The sequence below is a fragment of the Ixodes scapularis genome, unplaced genomic scaffold, assembly GCF_016920785.2.
Source record: "Ixodes scapularis isolate PalLabHiFi unplaced genomic scaffold, ASM1692078v2 PGA_scaffold8__174_contigs__length_109621045, whole genome shotgun sequence".
Lineage (NCBI taxonomy): Eukaryota > Metazoa > Arthropoda > Arachnida > Ixodida > Ixodidae > Ixodes > Ixodes scapularis.
Window position 1 is genome coordinate 68,122,344 of NW_024609883.1, and position 18,153 is coordinate 68,140,496.

The following is an 18,153-nucleotide window of genomic DNA, read 5'->3' on the forward strand; positions in this document are numbered from 1 at the left end:
GGTTCGTTTTTGTGGAACTCGCTCGTCTTCTGGTTTTTCTGCCGTGTTCGGGATTGGACTTGCCGTGTTCTGGATTGGTGTATCCGCCGGGTTCGTTTTTGTGGAACTCGCTCGTCTTCTGGTTTTTCTGCCGTGTTCGGGATTGGACTTGCCGTGTTCTGGATTGGTGTATCCGCCGGGTTCGTTTTTGTGGAACTCGCTCGTCTTCTGGTTTTTCTGCCGTGTTCGGGATTGGACTTGCCGTGTTCTGGATTGGTGTATCCGCCGGGTTCGTTTTTGTGGAACTCGCTCGTCTTCTGGTTTTTCTCCCGTGTTCGGGATTGGACTTGCCGTGTTCTGGATTGGTGTATCCGCCGGGTTCGTTTTTGTGGAACTCGCTCGTCTTATGGTTTTTCTGCCGTGTTCGGGATTGGACTTGCCGTGTTCTGGATTGGTGTATCCGCCGGGTTCGTTTTTGTGGAACTCGCTCGTCTTCTGGTTTTTCCTGCCGTGTTCGGGATTGGACTTGGTCCATGGCTGCCCAGTGGGGTAAGGCGCGGGACAGTCCATCACCCGTGTCCCGTTGTCAGCCAACTCGGCTGAGGAGCTGCCAGGGTGCACACAGAGTGAAGGGCTAAGTGTAAAGTGCCCAGCACCTCCACTAGAACATACGATAACAGCGGAGCACGGCCTGGAACTTTCCAGTTTAGTAAAGATTGATAAAAGAAAGGACTGGATCAAGCATCCGTGACAATATAATAAAACTGACAGAAGAGAGTTTATCCTGACCAGTAAAGAAAATGCTTTAGTGGCGGTCACAATCAGTCCTCTCCTTCGGTATTTTGACGACTGCCGTGGACGAACGGAGCTGAAATGGATGTGGGACCACTTTTCTGGTAATAAGCTGCCGCAGACTGTCGCCGCAATGCGGCATGAACGTGTGGGCTGGGTAGGTAACACGCACCCCAGTGATACAGGCTCAGTGAAATGGCCATACAGCTTGCGATTCCCGTACCGAGTGTTAATGAACTGTCTGTGTCGATAAAAAGGACGGCAGACCAGCGGATTGAAACCAGCTGCAACACCTGTGCTCAGTGAAAGTGTACGTCTACACCAGAACAATTTAGGAAGCAGCAGAGCATCATCTGGCACGGCTCGGGAACTATATACCAGCTTCGTTGCGCCGCACACTCCTGCTCCGTGAAGGTGCACGTCTACGCCAGAACGATTTAGGAAGTAGCCCAGCATCGTCTAGCACCACACGGGAACTACCAGCTTCAAGGCAGCCCTTCGGTGCGCCGCGCAACCAAAGTGAGCTTTCGGTCATTTCAACGAAGCGGCACCAGGATCGCCTATGGCCGAGCACGACTCACGCCATTTCCGCAGCTAATCTGCGTATCAAAATGTATTGCATACGCCTCACTGCAGACCTCAAAGATTCCGATGGCGAACGAGAACACATAAACGTCGCATTAAATCTATCCTAGCGATATCCGAGTCAATCCGAGGTCCGAGCAACGCAGGACCGATTGTCTTTTTCGTGGCAACATCCCCGTCGATTGCCAGCCAAATGACCACCGTTGCTCCATATTTCCGCGTTATACCTAGGTGAGATACCACGCTGAACTCTGAAGTCGCTTTCGACCGGCCTCATACAACCTCATATGACGGCTTCCGCGTCTGAAATCAACTCGCCGAGACGATCAACAACGAACAACGCGTCCGACAAGCTTCAGCCAATGCTCCGGCCCAGCTTGGGCAAGCCGCTATCCGGGCGCTGCCATGCTCCCTGAGACGTAACGTATTTGGTTTAGTAACGTAACAAGTAGTCACATTTGCGTACAATGACAGCGGCCTTGGGGCGCGTGGGGGGGGAAGGGGGGGTCACTTCCGTGTGCGGAACGGAACCCCGGTTCATCGCTTTAAGCCCCCCTACCTTGTTGCGTGAACCGCACGCTTGTAACATTTGGGAGGCTATATATATACTGTGATGTCTCGTTAATATGGACACCTCCGTTCCCGTAAAAAAATCGTCCACAACAGCAAGTTTTAGTAGACCATGATTCCCCCTCCGCTAAGCCCCTCCGCTACCCGGAACTCTACAGCCAAGGCCATCGGCGCGCAGGCGCAGTGGCGGTTTCTTCGTAGCGGAGGGTCAGCGGAGGGGGAAACACGGTCTACTAAAACTTCCTAATGTGAGTTGTCCGTAATAACGAGACAAAAATGCATATATTTTTCCCGGTTGTCCCGAAAATGGTATATATATATATATATATATATATATATGGTTATCTCGGGTTAGCCCGCAGCGCCCATAGGCATTATTGCAGGGTGTGTGTGTAGGGGGGGGGGGGGGGAGGGGTACATAGTCATGAATGTAGAAATATACTCGTGCATATGTACGGAAAAAGCAAGGAAACGCGAACACACAGGAAAACACACGCATAAACAAAAGCGAGCCCGGAATATGATAAAAGCTGCATTGTTTGCTCGCACTCCAGGTACCTGCCAGATGATTACATCAGATAAGCAAAACATGCGCTAACCGCAAAAACAATCTACTCTCGCTTGCCGCGTGACACATGAGGGAAAAAACACAGATGTAGTTCTATCACAAACGTTAAAAGAGTAATAAAATAATCAAAGTAGGAACAATTAAACATACAGCAGCATCGCGCCCAGTAATCACTCGAATTCTCATCTCAAGGATCAAAACATTTTCCTATTCATGTCAGTCTGCCCAGCTGTCACATGACAGTCTCCCAAAGAAAAGTGAATTTGACAAGACAGAAACGGTGTCATTTTGCAGGTCATTCTACTCTTTAATAGTGTTTGTAAAAATATAATATTTTGGAACGTTGGTTCGGGGCTTCGATTCACTAATTTTTTTCTGAGTGGTCTAATCTCGTAGATGCAAAGTTGGGTTTTTGAATAAACTTTGCTTTACTAATCTCGGTTTGACCCATGGCAAATTGCACATAGAAACTTCAAGCGAAGATGTCTTCTTCTGGGGGAAAGTGGCTCGGTCTAATTGCTTTTTACACTCTAAAAAAATGGTGTATTCTTACAGCCTTTGTCCTATATAATGCACCCCGAAATTTCAGTTCGACGTGGAGCGCACTGTATAGTCGAACAGACGGCCCCAATTTTTACGAGAGGCTCAATAACGGTGTGATACAACTTATCAAAGAGCTAAAGCACGTATCAAAGACAACAGAAAGAAAACAATGAGGTTTTTCAGTAGAACCAAACAGACCCCGATTATTATTATTATTATTTTTTTTAGTTAGTAAAACGTACATTAGCTCTTTTAATAAGTTATACCACACGGCTATCAAGCCTCTCGTGAAAGTTAGTACCATCAGATCGACGTCAGTGCACTGTACGTCCAACTGAAGTTTTGGGGTGTGTTATATGGGACAAAGGGTGTAATATTACACCTTTTTTTTTTCTGAGAGTGTAGGAGCGGTAGCACTTTCACTATAATTGTAGTTTCTTCTGACAAACCTCGCAACCCTACTCTGTACTTGCTCTATTTTTTTTTCTCCCCGAATAGCTCTCTTTTGGGTCCCACAAAACACCGGCGTACTTCCAGTCTCGGCCTAAAGGCCCGTTCACACTCTTGCGACCGACTACGACCGAGAGAGACCAGACCGGTTTTTAAGCCTCTTGCGATCTCTTAGGACCAGCTCCGCTGCACCGCATCCGGTCCTAAGAAGTCGCAAAAGGCTTAAAAACCGGTCTGGTCTCTCTCGGTCGTAGTCGGTCGCAAGAGTGTGAACGGGCCTTAATGTTAAGGCCCGTTCACACTTTTGCAACCGAGTACGACCGAGAGAGACGACACGCTGGCACGCTGGCGCCATTTATGCGGTGACCCTGGAACTCCATTTTACAAGAGCGAAGGTTTTGCGGGATTTCCGTGGTCAAATGTGCGTAATACATATAAGAAAGGCTCGTTTATAACCTTTACAAAGATTTTTCGAGCCAAGGAAGAGAGGATAATGCGCGAGAGAAATAGAAAATATGCCGGACCGGCCAAGTTTACACTGCTACCCAACAGAAGGCACAAAGATTTAAGAGGTCGCAAGAGTGTGAACGGGCCTTTAGTCTTAAACAGGGTCGCTTTCGCAGTATAAGGACAGTCCCTGAAATTTTGTTAAAACATTGTAAAGCCTATTCACTTCACGCTGCGAAGCTGCGAAGTGGGTGGGCGAAGCGGGCCAGCGAAGCTGTTATCTTTACAGCAACTCTACGACAACTTTACGACAACTTTACGACAACTTTACGGCAACGATACGGCATCTATACGATTTACATGTGATTGCAATGAAGACACGTACACGACTTCGTTGTTTAGTTTTATTTATTTATTTCTTAGTGACTAAAGTGATCATTGACTTATGGTCACTTATGGGAAGTTCTAAACTCAATTTTTCGGGGCACATCTCGAGGAGAGTTTTTTTCCGATTGAGCCCAAGCTCGCACGAGGGAGAAATTCCGGGGATTTGTGCACGGCGCGCGCATCCAGCGATGTGCAAAAGCCTGGCGTTTTCGTCTCGTGATGCGCGCGCCGTGGAGAAATCTCTGGGATTTCTCCCTCGTGGGAATACTCCTAAGGGGTATTCACACGAGGGAGAAATCCCAGGGATTTCTCCCCGGCACGCGCATCCCACGACGAAAACGACAGGCTTTGCGATGTGCAGAAGCCTCGCGTTTTCATCTCGTGATGCGCGCGTGCCGGGGAGAAATCCCAGGGATTTCTCCCTCGTGTGAATACCCCTTATCAGCATCGCGGAAGCGAAAAAAAAAAGAAGAAGGTTAGATCGACGCGTTCTGCTCTCAGCCTCGTCACAGCGCACTCTTAGCTGAGATAAGTCGGTTATCGTAGATGATAACAAGGGAACAGGACCTCGCAATCTAATAATGCCAAGGAAGGCTGACTCACGCGGGTTGCCCCCTCTTTTTATTTATAATTGCCACGACCATTCGGAAAGAAGGAGCGCCGATTAAACGGGATTTTTTTTTTGTTAACATTCATGGACGCATTTCATTTCAGATCCCATAGCAAATAACAGCTTTGCTTTAAAAGTTTAACATGCGGTTGGCTTTGGCCATGATGAAGTCAATGTGGGCGCTCCATGACAGATTATGACCGAATTGAACACCTAGATACTTTACTACTTCCTTCTTCTTCAATTTGACACCGCTGATCGAGTACGGAAAAGATACTGGCTGGCGCTTTCTCTAGTGAACGTCACCTGAGAGCATTTATGAATGCTAAGCTTCGTTCCCCACTTTTCGCGCCACCGTGAAAACCTATCAATGCCCTCTTGCAAAGCCAGGCACTCCGATTCAGTCCTCATACCATTGCCTAATACACAGTCATCCGCGTAGAGGTGAATCCTTGATGTAATTCCAACAGAAATATCATTTACAAATATTTAGAACAGAAGAGACACCAGCACAGGCCTCTGGGAGACACCCGACGTTACGTCTACGTTAGTTGAAGTTTTACCGTTGACCAGAACTGGCTGTTTTCTATCTTTTAAATAGTCTGTAATCCAGCTAGAAAGACTATCAGGAACGTTCAGAGACTTTACTTTTTGGAGCAATAACTTATTTGGGACCATGTTGAATGCTTTTTGGGAATCTAAAAAGATACAGTTCAACTGCTCTTTTTAATCAAAACAATACGCTATGTCAGGGTAAAATTCAGCTAGCTGAGTATCGCAGACGAACCAACCTCTGAATTTATGCTGATTAGGATTGAGGAAGTTGTTTATACCCAGATGTTGACGAGGTTACTGTAAATTATTTGATTCGATAGAGCCAGAAATATTCGATTCGATAGAAAAAAAAATTAAACGAATTTTAACTAATTAGCCGACTTATCGCAAACATTTTACACCCGCATAACGTCACCCCTGGCCGTACGACTCACCTGCACAAACCGCATAAGTGTAACTTCCACGGAACTTTTAAAAACAAATTTGTAAAGCTTAAAAAAAAAAAAAAAACTCTGTATATACTGCGGTTTGAAATCCGCCATGTTCCAGGCGAAAAAACAAAGAAACGCGAAGAACGTGTTCGCGGACTTGTCCCCGAACGGGTTCTATCTGGAATGTTCTGTATCACGTGAGCACACCTCATGAAAGAGGTCCGCGAACCTGTCATACCACGGTTATCGGAATTTTAAACCCGTTCAACTGTCACTTTTTTCTGGTCCGGCGAGGTTCATGCCAGTTCCGCGGAATCAGCTAACTATGAAGGAAACAATCGTGCCAAGATGCTCTCGGAACAATAAACTGCAGAAACCGTTTTTTTTTTTGTTTTTTTTTTTTCTACTGACCATTTTTTAGCGTTCGTTCATTTCGCTTTGGCTTGGCTGTGTTTTATGGAACGACTGACACTAGTTAACGCCTCATTGACTCGAATGTGCTTTTATTTTCTGTAATCACTGTCTACGTCACTGCGCATGTAAAGGAACTTAAAAAAACGGCAATGTTTTACGGCTTTTATGTTTTACGGCTTTTATTTTAAAACGCCGGTACAGTTCATAATATTTCAATATAGGAGCCTACTTCGACGAAACCAAACACCAATTCGACATGCATTCAATGAAGGCAAAGTTTATATCCTAACACATATGTATGCAAGCCCACTGCAAGATATAATAATGAGGCGCCAATACCATAACGAGGGATTGTTGGGTCATTGTTGGCTATCAGAAGTAGCCAAACGTGGAATATATGTTTCATTTCGGGAAAAATGGTTAAACTGCTTAGCTTTCTCTCTCTATTTCGGTCCATCGGGGGATTATTTATCTCGCGTTCATTAATAATTGTTATTTTGATCTAACTAAATGACAAAATAAACAGACAAATGCTAAATCTTTAAGAATAAAATGCTATGAATTCAGATTGACTTTGTAGGTTGGTAATGTTTGTTCCTAAACATATTTATCGATACGGTAAATACGGCTTCAGGCGGAACTCATATATCTATTCTCGTGCTGTCTAGGTGACGTTCAGTTAGTTCCACACTTCTATATGACGACAAATAAAACGTCTGATGTCGTTTAAATTTCAGATTTGGTCGGTTTTCAGAATTATCAAACACTTTATAAAAAATATTTGCCGCGAAGCTTTCGGTAATTTTATTGAAAGAATCTGTGCGCAATTTCGATCCAGAAGCTAAGTATTCGACTTTTTTTTTTCTTTTTATTGTCCCGTTTCGGGCATTTTTCAGGCGAGCTTTATGGCTACCAACTCGGACCTGTTGCCGCGCACGATGTGTGTGCTGAAGTGTTAATGCAGGATGCTGTCGTATTAACCGGAATAAATCACAACTCTTGTTTCGTTGTCCAGGGGACAGAAACTGGTCGAACACAAAGTTGGAGCCAAAAGTTCGTGAAGCGCGCCGATTGAACATCGGCGACAAAAACGCGAAGTCATCGTCGTGATTGTCTGATTGGTGCGCTCCGTCAACTTCAGCCCCAACTCTATGTTTGATGAGTTATAGGGCCCCAACTGTAGAGAATATATTTCATAACTAGGGGCCGATTTTCCTAATTTACCACGACCGGCATGCAACGCGCGCGGCCGAGCTCTCCTCGACCTGTGAGTGGTCCGCGTTGGAAACGATTAGGCCGTTTGGCGCTTCGTTGCCACGGCCACGCTTCGTTCCAAACCGGTTGCGTTCGTTTCTAGTTAGCCGTAGCGATCGGTCTGAACGCAAGTGTGTCAACAAACCTTAAACGTAAAAAAAAGAGAAAAAAAGTTTAGCCTTTTTACGGTGCCTGCGTCGTCCTCGTATGCTTACTATCCCTGGCTAAAACAAATCACGCTCAAGAAATGCTCCGTGATCCTGCGCGTTTTTTTTTTGTCTGTGCGTGCTTGGTTTAGCTGATATGATAGAAAACGGACAAAAACAATGGGCGCCGTGACAGTTCATTTTCGACACTTTTTGATTGGCTCTATCGAATCAAAGCGTCTGTTGAACACATACAATAAGCCCAACTTTCTCTCCTTCATTCTATGTTGCAATCTTTTTCTTTTTTTTTTTTTAGAAGTTACGGTGTACTATAATCATGGTCTCCTATATACTGAAAAGCCTGGCCGATCGCCACGAGAAGCAACCGCCGAATTGAAAAAATAGAGCGGCAGACAAACGAATTAAGGCCCGTTCACACACATGCGTCCGTAACGACCGGAACGACCGGAACAACCGAAACAACCGAAACGACCGTTGCAAGGGTCTGCAACCGTCAGTTGCCATAGCGACGGAGGGACGCACGCGCGTGTCGTTCCCGACGCAAACAGTTGGAGCGAGCCCAACTTTCCCCCGCTGCGTTCGAAACAACCGAAACAACCGCAACGACAGAACAATCATGTCGAGGAGAATGGGTCGCGCGCGTTGCATGCCGGTCGCGGGCCGGCTCCTTCTGTCTGCGAACATGGCGTCGGTGGTGATCGTCGACGTGGACGGCGTAGTGAAAGCTCATCGTTCCGCGTAATGGCGCTATCCTTGACTGTGAATTTTCGTCTTGTGTCGCTATGATAATCCAGCACGTACTAGAAGGGAAGATCCACCTACTCGTGCGGCGATGTCGTGGCGGCACTCTCAAGACAGCAGAAACGCCCGTGCCGTCGTGTATGTTTACTTCGACTACAGTAGTGCTTTCTAAGCATTTGTGTCTTCGAACATCGCCCGAATTTCTTATTTGGCGCATTTCATGCGTGTGCTCACGTTCAAGGTATTACTGGCGCGTAACGTATAAAGGATGCGACTTTTTACGCGTTTTCATCACCGGAGAAAGGTGATTAGTGTTAGCTATCCTGAACGCTCGCAATGTCTATCTGATCACGAAATCATATTTCTACCTTGCTATATCGCTCATAAGGTTACATCGTCTTTTATAATCGTAGAAAAGGCGTGCGGCGAGATTTGTCTATTGGCGAAGCCGTGTATTAGAGTCGTGATCGTCTAAGACGGCGTACTGCATCTTTTTCTTTTTTTTTATCCACCGTACCCTGCAAGTCTATTACGAAAAAAAAAATATTAATAAAGCTTTAGGCTATAGAAATCTGTCTATCTATATTCTGTTACGGTATTGAGTGGCAGTGCGCCCCCTTTTTAGGCGGACCGCTGAAACAGTTGACGGCGGCGTAGAAGCGGTCGCCGTGCTGCCGACCCGCTGCGCTTGTTGCAGCGGTTGCAGGTGTGTGCACGCACGGCGCAGAGCGGTCGTTCCGGTCGCTCTGGTAGCAACAGACACATCGCGCTCGTTGTACATGTCTGTACCAGCCTTTAAAAGACAGCCACGTGACTGGCGCCCCGCTGCGGCGAGACGCCGAAACACACTTCTCCCGAGCGAACAAGTGTGTTTCGGGTCTTCGCCGCTGCAAAAACTGTGCGCTGACGTCCAGGCTCCCCGAGAAATGGCTCTTTGATGCTCTGTGCTACCAGATCCTCGCGCTCCAAACCTGCGACCGGGCACTCTACTGCTCCGTCGTCGAACTGTCAGGCTTTATGAGTGTAGAGGTCGCTATGTTATAACGAAACCTGCACGACCAGGCGATTTCATGACGGGCCGTAATAATTTACGGGATAAGGGCCATTCGTCACATGCGCACTCGTCCCAGGACGATTAATCACAGGGCGTTTCGTCACACATGAACATTCGTCATAGGATGACTCGTCACGCGGCCAACCGGTCCTATAATAGTTCGTCCCTCCAAAAATATATTGTTCAATGTGGTTCGGCCGGACAAAGTGGCTCACCTCATATCTTAGCATGTCTTTGGCTTCTGAAAGGCGAAGAATTTGTAACAAACGTTTTAGCTTCTGGTTCGGTCCCGAACATTGAATGTGGGTTCGGCCTGACAAAGTGGGTCACCTCTTATCTTAGCATATCTTTCGCTTGTCAAGGTAGAATAATTTGTAACAGACGTTTTAGCTTCTGGGTCCGTCCCGAACGGTGAATGCGGCGGCCATATAAAAGCGACTAATTTTGAACTCGGACTACATTCAAAAGGATGGAGGTGATCGCAACAGAGAGAGGTGTAGCCATGCAGCTGCACGAGGGGTACTCGTACACATGCAGCAGAAAGAATTCCGAAACTTATGGGTTTTCTCGAAGAGGTGTATGCAAGGCAAAGTAAAAACTGATTTGGCTGCCAGTCGGATTATTGCTTGTTCAAGCCAGCAACTTAGATCAACCTGCTGAAGAGTCGTAATATGATAAGAGGAAAAGCGGATGAGTATTGTAAGATTAGTTTTTCTAACCATTGGTTTATGTCACAGTGGGAAGTCTTCACGACTTCCCACTGTGACATAAACCAATGGTTAGAAAAACTAATCTTACAATACAAACTCCTCATCGGGGAATGTGGGCAGTTGAAATTTACAATTTACTATCGGTCCAGACCGATTGATGTGACCAGTTGCCCGCATGACGAGTCATCTGTGACGAATGTTCCTATGTGACGAATCGTCCTGTGACGAGTGCGCATGTGACGAATCGTCCTCATTCTATAATTTACAACAAGCACAATCCAAACCGCTCGACAGATGTTCGCATGTGGAGAGATAAGAGACTTTTTTTTTTTTTTGCGGCCTTTTATTATAGTTTTTGCTACCTTTCTTTTGTTTTATTTTTACAGCCCAAATCTGTCTTTACGACAACCGCGACCGAAAAACGCGTTGTAATCTCTCTGCGAAAAGGAAGTGCGCCGACGAAGGCGCCTGCCTGTAATCACCTTGACTGACGAGATAAGGCGCCTTGGCGAGAGACAACCGGCGGCGGGCGTTTTGACGGGGCCTGGTGCTTGCGCCGTCACGCTTCAATTTCTGCTTTTCGGCGCTTCGCCGGAAGCTGCCGCGGCCACGATAGCCGCGTCAGACAAACCCAACCCCTTCTCAGCCCGAGCCCCGGCCGCCCTGGGGACTCGGCTCTAATTTTAGAGTCCCACAACCGTGTGTCTGTCTCCTATACGAGCTGTGCAGTGTTTCCCAGTCTTAAGTTTTTGATTTTTGGTGTCGCTCTGTTTCGTTCGTTACTTCGTTTGTGCTTCGACCACTGCTCCTTTGTTGAGCTAAGTAGAGTCGGATTTCGAGTCCCCCGAGCAAGCTGCGGATGTGTCGCGGTTTGGCCCACTCACCGGATATTTCCGCGACTTCCCTTGGATTACAAGCCGCCGAGAGGGTCTTCGACTTGGTGCGACAGATAACCGGTATGGTTTCTTACGAAGTTTCCTGGGTTTGGTCTTTTCTTTTGGCTCTTCCGTTGGGTGGTTAGTTTGGCAAAACTACAGGGCACCCTAAACCAACGTTATACGGGTCACTCGGGTGACTTGGCTAAGGTTGAAGAGCATGCTTCAGTAGATCGGCGTTGTAGCGATCGGTACGCCGGCACATATGTGCTTTTTCCACGTGGTTTTCTTCGTGCCGAAGTAAACAGCGTGAATTTAATTGCAAGTGAGTGAACACGTTGACCCATTCTTATGCCACTAAAATTTGGTCTCTAATTTAATTTGTTATGTTGTCCTCTGTTTCATTAGTTGCAGACCTGATGGCTAACTGAATCACACTCATTGTTTTTTTTTTTTTTTTCTTTTCTGACGAACCTAAAAGACTGATTTATCAGTTCTCATTTAGAAAACAATAAAACTTCGCAAACTGTACGTTTCCAGAGTCGCGCTGACAGGATTTCGTGGTCAAAAGGGCATCGTAATGTCAAAATTGATTAAATAGATCAAAGAAGTGTATGACCATAGTGTACCAATGGCGATCCGACTTAAAAATTTTAGCTAATAAAAACTACCTCAAGACAAGATTTTTAACTGTGAAGGCAAAGTAAGCAGACATTTTCGACGCAACTCTAACAAACGCAAAGGCACGATAATGTAGATTTTGGAACGAGATTCCCGGCTGTATGTTCCAGAAGGCAGATTCGTACGCTCTTAAATGGTAAAACAAAATGGCTAGGTGGCGTAAGCTACCGCCCGATCCAAAGGGCTCAGCCGTATTCATTCATCCATCCATCCATCCATGGTGTCGGAAGAATGTTTCGCAACAATCATTTGACTTCTACATCACAGGCTCACAGCGGTGGTCTTTCCGGTCTCGGACGTCCTATTGCTTGACCTACTCGTCCTTGATAGAAATGACACATTTAAATTGCGTATCACCTTGTGCATAAACCTGCGGAATAGCTATGGCAAAACTAAACATCGTTTAAACGGAGAAACATGATGAAAGCTTAGCTGGTAAAACTGTCATCGCGCATCCGCCCTCGGATAATATCCAGAAAGACGCCCTATCCTTGGCAGATTGCGAAGGTCAAGCAACCGTATTGTGATGGCCGCCATAGTCACACACAGAATGAGAACGACTGCCTTCTTGCCGTTTTAATCCTTTCAACAAAGTGCGCGACCAAAAGCGTCGCTGTGGTCGAAACTTGCGATAGGCCAAACGCTCACTGTGAGATGTTTGTGTTACTTTTTTTTTCTTTCATCGATGGAAATAAGCGCAATGTCAGGGTGCCAACCGTGCCGATGTTGGTTTAAGAATGCGATTCCTTCAAACTTTCATTGTTATTTTTGCACACACCGTCGAACTTGCAGTTTGCAAGTGACGAAACGTGTTGAAGATTATACAACTCATGACGTCAAGGCGAGGCAAATTCGGGTCGTGACGTCACGAACGAAAACCGAAAGAGGGCGTCACCGAAACATCTCGGCGCTGTCTGCGCGAATGTCGCTCGCGGTAACACGCTTCGTTGCATTTGACCATGGTCACATCTTCCGCATGACGTGTCCCAATAGAACACTTGTCAAACATGAGTTCAATCGTTGACGTGTGCTTCCCACTACGGCGGAACAATAGACCCTTTACAAAACGTGTACTATCGGCATGGAAGGAAACGGGTGCGCCGGAACCCGTGGCCTTCGATACCTGCTGCGCTCCCTGGAGGCTCATAAAACTGCGAAGTGGAGCGGGCGCTGCAAGATTGTGCATTCTTATTGGCACACTCCGATGTGCACACCGTCTCAGTTCCTCTCTCTCTCCTCTCCATCAGCCCTCGGGGGCTTTAATCCGAACACTTTGTGAAAACATCGGCGGGAAATTCGGCTTACGTGATTGGCCGGCGCCGCGCGATTGAGCTTGGCGCCGGCCAATCACGGCCGCATAATTCCTCGCCGACTTTGTCACCAAGCGTCCAGGTAGCGCATTATGTATCGAGGGCGACGCCTTCTGGCATTGGCGCTTCATTCCGAGTCGACAGCACGCGCCATCCAATAACCGCTGCGCCAGTTATCCGAGATCGCCACATTTTGGTGCGTGCACACTGAACGATGTTTTTGGACACAAGGGCGGCAGCGACAGTGTTGCGCGTGGACTGGGGTCCAACCACTCGCTTTGCATTGCAAGCGATGCCCGAAACATGGCGACCGCAAATTTTGCTTGAGGGGTTTTTGGACGGTCTATATAATGTTAGTTTTGGCTTGCAGATCGAAGGCTGTATAACGACCATGTGATGTCTGTCCATGGGTGTTTAAACCCTTCATCGACGTAACGGGCCAGTGACACGCATCCTTTCGACAGAGCGAAGGACTTTACGAGTAGAGCGGTCACCAAACTTACCCAGAACACGTGAACGGTGTCAGGTCTCATGGGAGCCCTACCCTGTTGACAGCCGAAGAGCTGAGCTGAACCATGAGGGGAGGCCGCTCACTGGACCGTGGACTTCTCAGCAATTTTACACCGGTCGGCCGATCTATACTCATCGCCGTCTTTTTGCACGAAGGTGGGTAGGTGTCTGTTGCAACGGTCAGTGATTGGATGCCCCAATCAGTAAGCATTTGATGTTTCTACTAAATAAGGTAAAATGCGTAGATCGGCCCCGCAAGCAAAATTGCAGCGTGTGTATTTTCTCTGGTCCAGCAGCGATTACTGCCTTGAGTGAGCGGCCCTCCCCTCCTTGGACTATTTTATTGAGCGCTACGCCATGAAGCAGTTCTTCGGCTGCGACCAGGATAGCGCTCCCATGGGATAAGACGCCGTTCCCGTGTTCCGAATAAGTTGGTTGATCAATGTAACTGTTGCATTACCTCTTCCTAAAAGACCACCTACATGCAAAGAGTCGTATCAGCGTCTTAGGTTTCACTTCACACAATACATCTCCTTTTTGTGTTTTATCGTCTAGTCGTCGTTTGCATAAGAGTCTGGGTTTTCGTCTGCTTGTTTAACACCACTGTTCTTTTATGATGGTCATTTACACCCCTCTAATTATGTGTGCCGTTTCTGTCCAGGCTACTCCTCAATGAGGCTTATAAGCAGTGATCTGTTTGTGTTCTACAGATAGGATGAGGAAAATTAGAAAATAAATCGTTCGATAACCATTCCCGAAAGTCGCTGATAGCTCAACAGCCAGTGAATGACCTGACGACAGCCACCACCACGAACTCCTTCATGTTGATTTTATAGCACGCGTCTGTGTATGATGTTGGAAAGAAAACTTCCCGAAGTGGTTAAGGTTAACTATCAAGTTTTCTGCGGTTTGGACTTACATACAGCACGATAATTCTCGCCAGAGAAAGCTGGGCATTATGGTAAAAGTTTGCATACAAAAGAAACGCTGAAGGTGAATTCAGTTACCTCCTTACGTTGTCCTACTGGGTGTATCAAGGAGCGGCCAGGCTCTTTAAATCGACTGCTAAATTCGGTTTCTTAACCTGCCGCGTTCAGATTTTGTACAGCGTTGGCCACAGGTGGTGCATTTTTTTTTATTAAATTCGCAAAGAGCGAGTTTACCTGAGGAAAAAGTAAAAAAGTGAAAGCCGTTTACAAATCCCTGTAACGCCGAATTGGAGCGCAGCTCTTGAGGAGGAGGAGTGAAGGGTACTGAGGGGAGGGTAGACCCCTCCTCCTCCCCTCATTCTTTAATATGCTCCGGGGGGGCGGTCACGTGACCTCGGGGGGGGGGGGGGGTGTCACGTGACTTCGGGGAGGGGGGGTCACGTGACCTCGGGGGGTCACGTGACCTCAGAGGGGTCACGTGACCTGGGGGTCACGTGGGGGTCACCTTGGGGTCACGTGACCTTGAGATGACCTTGGGAGGGGTCACGTGACCTTGGGGAGGAGACCACGTGACCTCGGGGGTCACGTGACCTCAGAGGGGTCACGTGACTTGGGGGTCACGTGACCTTCAAAGGGTCACGTGGGGTCTTGGGGTCACGTGACCTTGAGATGACCTTGGGAGGGGTCACGTGACCTCGAGGGGTCACGTGACCTTGGGAGACGTGGGGTCACGTGACCCTGAGATGACCTTGGGAGGGGTCACGTGACCTGGAGGGGTCACGTGACCTTGGGGGTCACGTGACCTTGGGATGACCTTGGTTACGCCGACGGCGACGCCGCTCATGCCGGGAACGGGCCCCTAAGAGCTGCGCTCTAAAAAAGAAAAAGGCTTAGCTTCTATGGAGAACGCAGCGCAGCAACCGGTCTTCAAACCTGAGTGCGCTATGGTTTGAAGGTGGCTCCGCTGCGTTTTACATAGGAGCTAAGCCTTTCGGAGTCAAGTTTCGAAGCACCGAGTCCGGAGGCGGTGCACGTAGAGTCAAAGGAAATAAAGATGACGTCATTTCCTGAATGGTGACGATTTCCGGCGAAAAAATCCAAAGAGCTCTGACTCGAGTCACTCCGTTCGGAGGCAAGGGACGCGCTACTGAACGCGCCCAATGGGAGGTGGCGTAGACAGTGACGTCGCGATGCCATGGCAACGTTAAAACCGGTCCTCCGCGCGTCTTTCAAGTTCCGAAGGATGTGCTTCGTGTCGTCTGCTATCCCTATTTCCCCCCCGATACCTTCCGCAACGGAGCGGTTTCTTGAAACTGTGCGACTGTTTCCCTTTTTATATAACAAGACCCAGCCAGACTACATAGATAATGACGCTAAGAACAACCGCTGGGAAATTATAGGAGAGGAATTCGGAATTACAAGTGACTTTCTCCGTGGCACTTGTTACATGTCGTCTGTGTTGTGACGGATGTCGTGTTGACTTGGTGGCACTTTCGAAAGTCGCCTTCATCTCTGGCGCGCCGCCGGGGCAGCAAAGCGCTGACCTGTCCTTTGGTGTTTCGGTAGAACCAATCGGCCGGACCCGAAACCTGCGCCTCCTTCTTTTCAGATCAGAGGCGTAGACTTTTGGGGGGGGGGGGGGGGGAGGGGGAGGGGAGGGGAGGGGAGGGGGGGGGGGAGGGGAGGGGGGGGGGGGGAGGGGGCAGAGCCTTCCCGGGCCCAGGCCATGATCCTTACCGAGACGATGCTTACGTGCCATGTAACGAGCTTGTAGTAGTGGCATGTAAACAAAATAACGCCCACGTTGTCTTTATTGACAAAATACATGGGAAATGAAATCTCAGCGTGCTTTCGTTATCAATCTCCAGTTCTGGCGAAAAAGTAACGCGTCGACTATCGAAAAACTACCGATAGTACTATCGATAGTCGACTATCGAAAAACTTTCGATAGTACTATCAATAGTCGACTATCAAAAACTATCAGTAGTACTATCGATCGTCGACTGTCGAAAAGCTATGGATAGTACTATCGACAGTCGACTATCGAAAAACTATCGTTAATCGACTATCGAAAAACTATCGATAGTCGACTATTGTACACATATCGATGGTACTGTCGACGATTTCCTATCGACAGTTTTTCGAGACTAGTAGTTTGCGTCGCTCCCTCTTCTTTTCTTGCTTTATTTTTTCAAATGGGACACCAACTAGCGCAGGCACTTACCATCCCAATTTTGGTTCAACTTTCAGTAATGACGAAGACGGGAGTTTGGGCGAAAAGAGAAGAGAGGGTAGGCGAGCGGCGGTGCGGCAACTGTGTTCGCTATAGACCTTCTTCACAAGGGCGCCGCCATCTTGAAATAGCATCACTCCAGTATGGGCGAAAACGTTGCTTTTCCGTCGCCACGCCAACAGAAGGCATTTAGGATACGAGCGTAACCATCACTCATTCTCATTTTGTCTTCCCTCTATTTTTTTACTATTTGCAGAATGAAAGGTTTTATTATTTTTTCGTCGCCCATACCGGATATGCTTACCAGGTGGCTGGGAACGAGAGCTATACTCTGTTTCACCTTGTGTTGTACCGCAGGAAAGGCTACAAGCGCGAGCTCCTTGCTCTAGGGCAGATCTCGGCGGCGCAAGCTCTCGTGCACCAAGGGCAGCTGCCAACTCTATGAGCTCGCGCTTCTAGCCTTCGCTGCGGTACAACATAAGGTGAAACGAAGTATAGTAAGCAGAAAAGGTCTATAGTCCGTTGCAACTCAAGAATGTATAGGGCAAGGGTAAAGCCTGGTTCAGACAGTTGCGTTTGACTGCGTTTGACTGCGTTGCGGCAGCGAGAAACCAGGACATCCCTGCTGCTTATATCACGTGCCAAGATGATTCCTTGGATTGGATTCCACGCTTCATACGAAGCACAGATGTGCCGGTGCCTAGCTTTCCGCACTCGACGCAACGCAGTCAAACGCACTCAAACGCAAGTGTCTGAACCGGCCTTAAGACGGGCAGGGGAGGTGGAGGCAGACGGAATGCTGGAGAAGAGATGGGGAAACCTCCTTCTCTCTTTAGCGTTCCGTCTGCTTCCTCCTCCCCGGCCCGTCTTACCCTCGCCCTACCTTCTTTATATCGATAACACTATTGACAGTATCCATAGTCGCCAGAAATCTGACTATCGATAGTAAAAAAACTGTCGATAGTCGACTATCGGAAAACTATAAAAAAAAACTATCAATAGTTAACTATCGAAAAACTATTGATAGTACTATCTATAGTCGACTATAAAAAAACTATCGAAAAACTATCGATAGTACTATCGATATATGTAGTCGGATATAAAAAAAACTATCGATAGTCGACTATCGATAGTCGACTATCGATAGTTCTGAGACACTATCGATAGTCAATTTATCGATAGTTTTGCATCACAAGTTTGGACGCCGGGCGGCACCGCAGCCCACGCCAGTGTGGTCAGGCCTTAACACGTGCTCAAGTGATGTGTGTGCGGGCTTTCCATACGGAAAGGTATTGCGGTCATTGAGTGTGTGTTCCCCAAACAGCAGCAAAGATTGATAGGAACGTCTGTTCCACGAA

At 47.6% G+C, this 18,153-nt stretch overlaps 1 protein-coding gene across 2 annotated transcripts in view; it reads left to right on the top strand.

Annotated features, from left to right (window-relative positions):
* The window catches only part of LOC115328225 (galactosylceramide sulfotransferase), a 94,933-nt gene that overhangs the window by 46,666 nt on the left and 30,114 nt on the right, over positions 1-18,153 (top strand). Inside the window, exon 1 of one of the 2 annotated variants that reach the window (XM_042286645.1) lies at positions 10,683-11,213. The exons of the other annotated variant lie outside the window; for it this stretch is intronic. The gene's annotated coding sequence lies outside the window, so the exon portion shown is untranslated. Of the gene's footprint in view, positions 1-10,682; positions 11,214-18,153 lie in introns of those variants that run through there. 2 annotated transcript variants of the gene reach the window in all.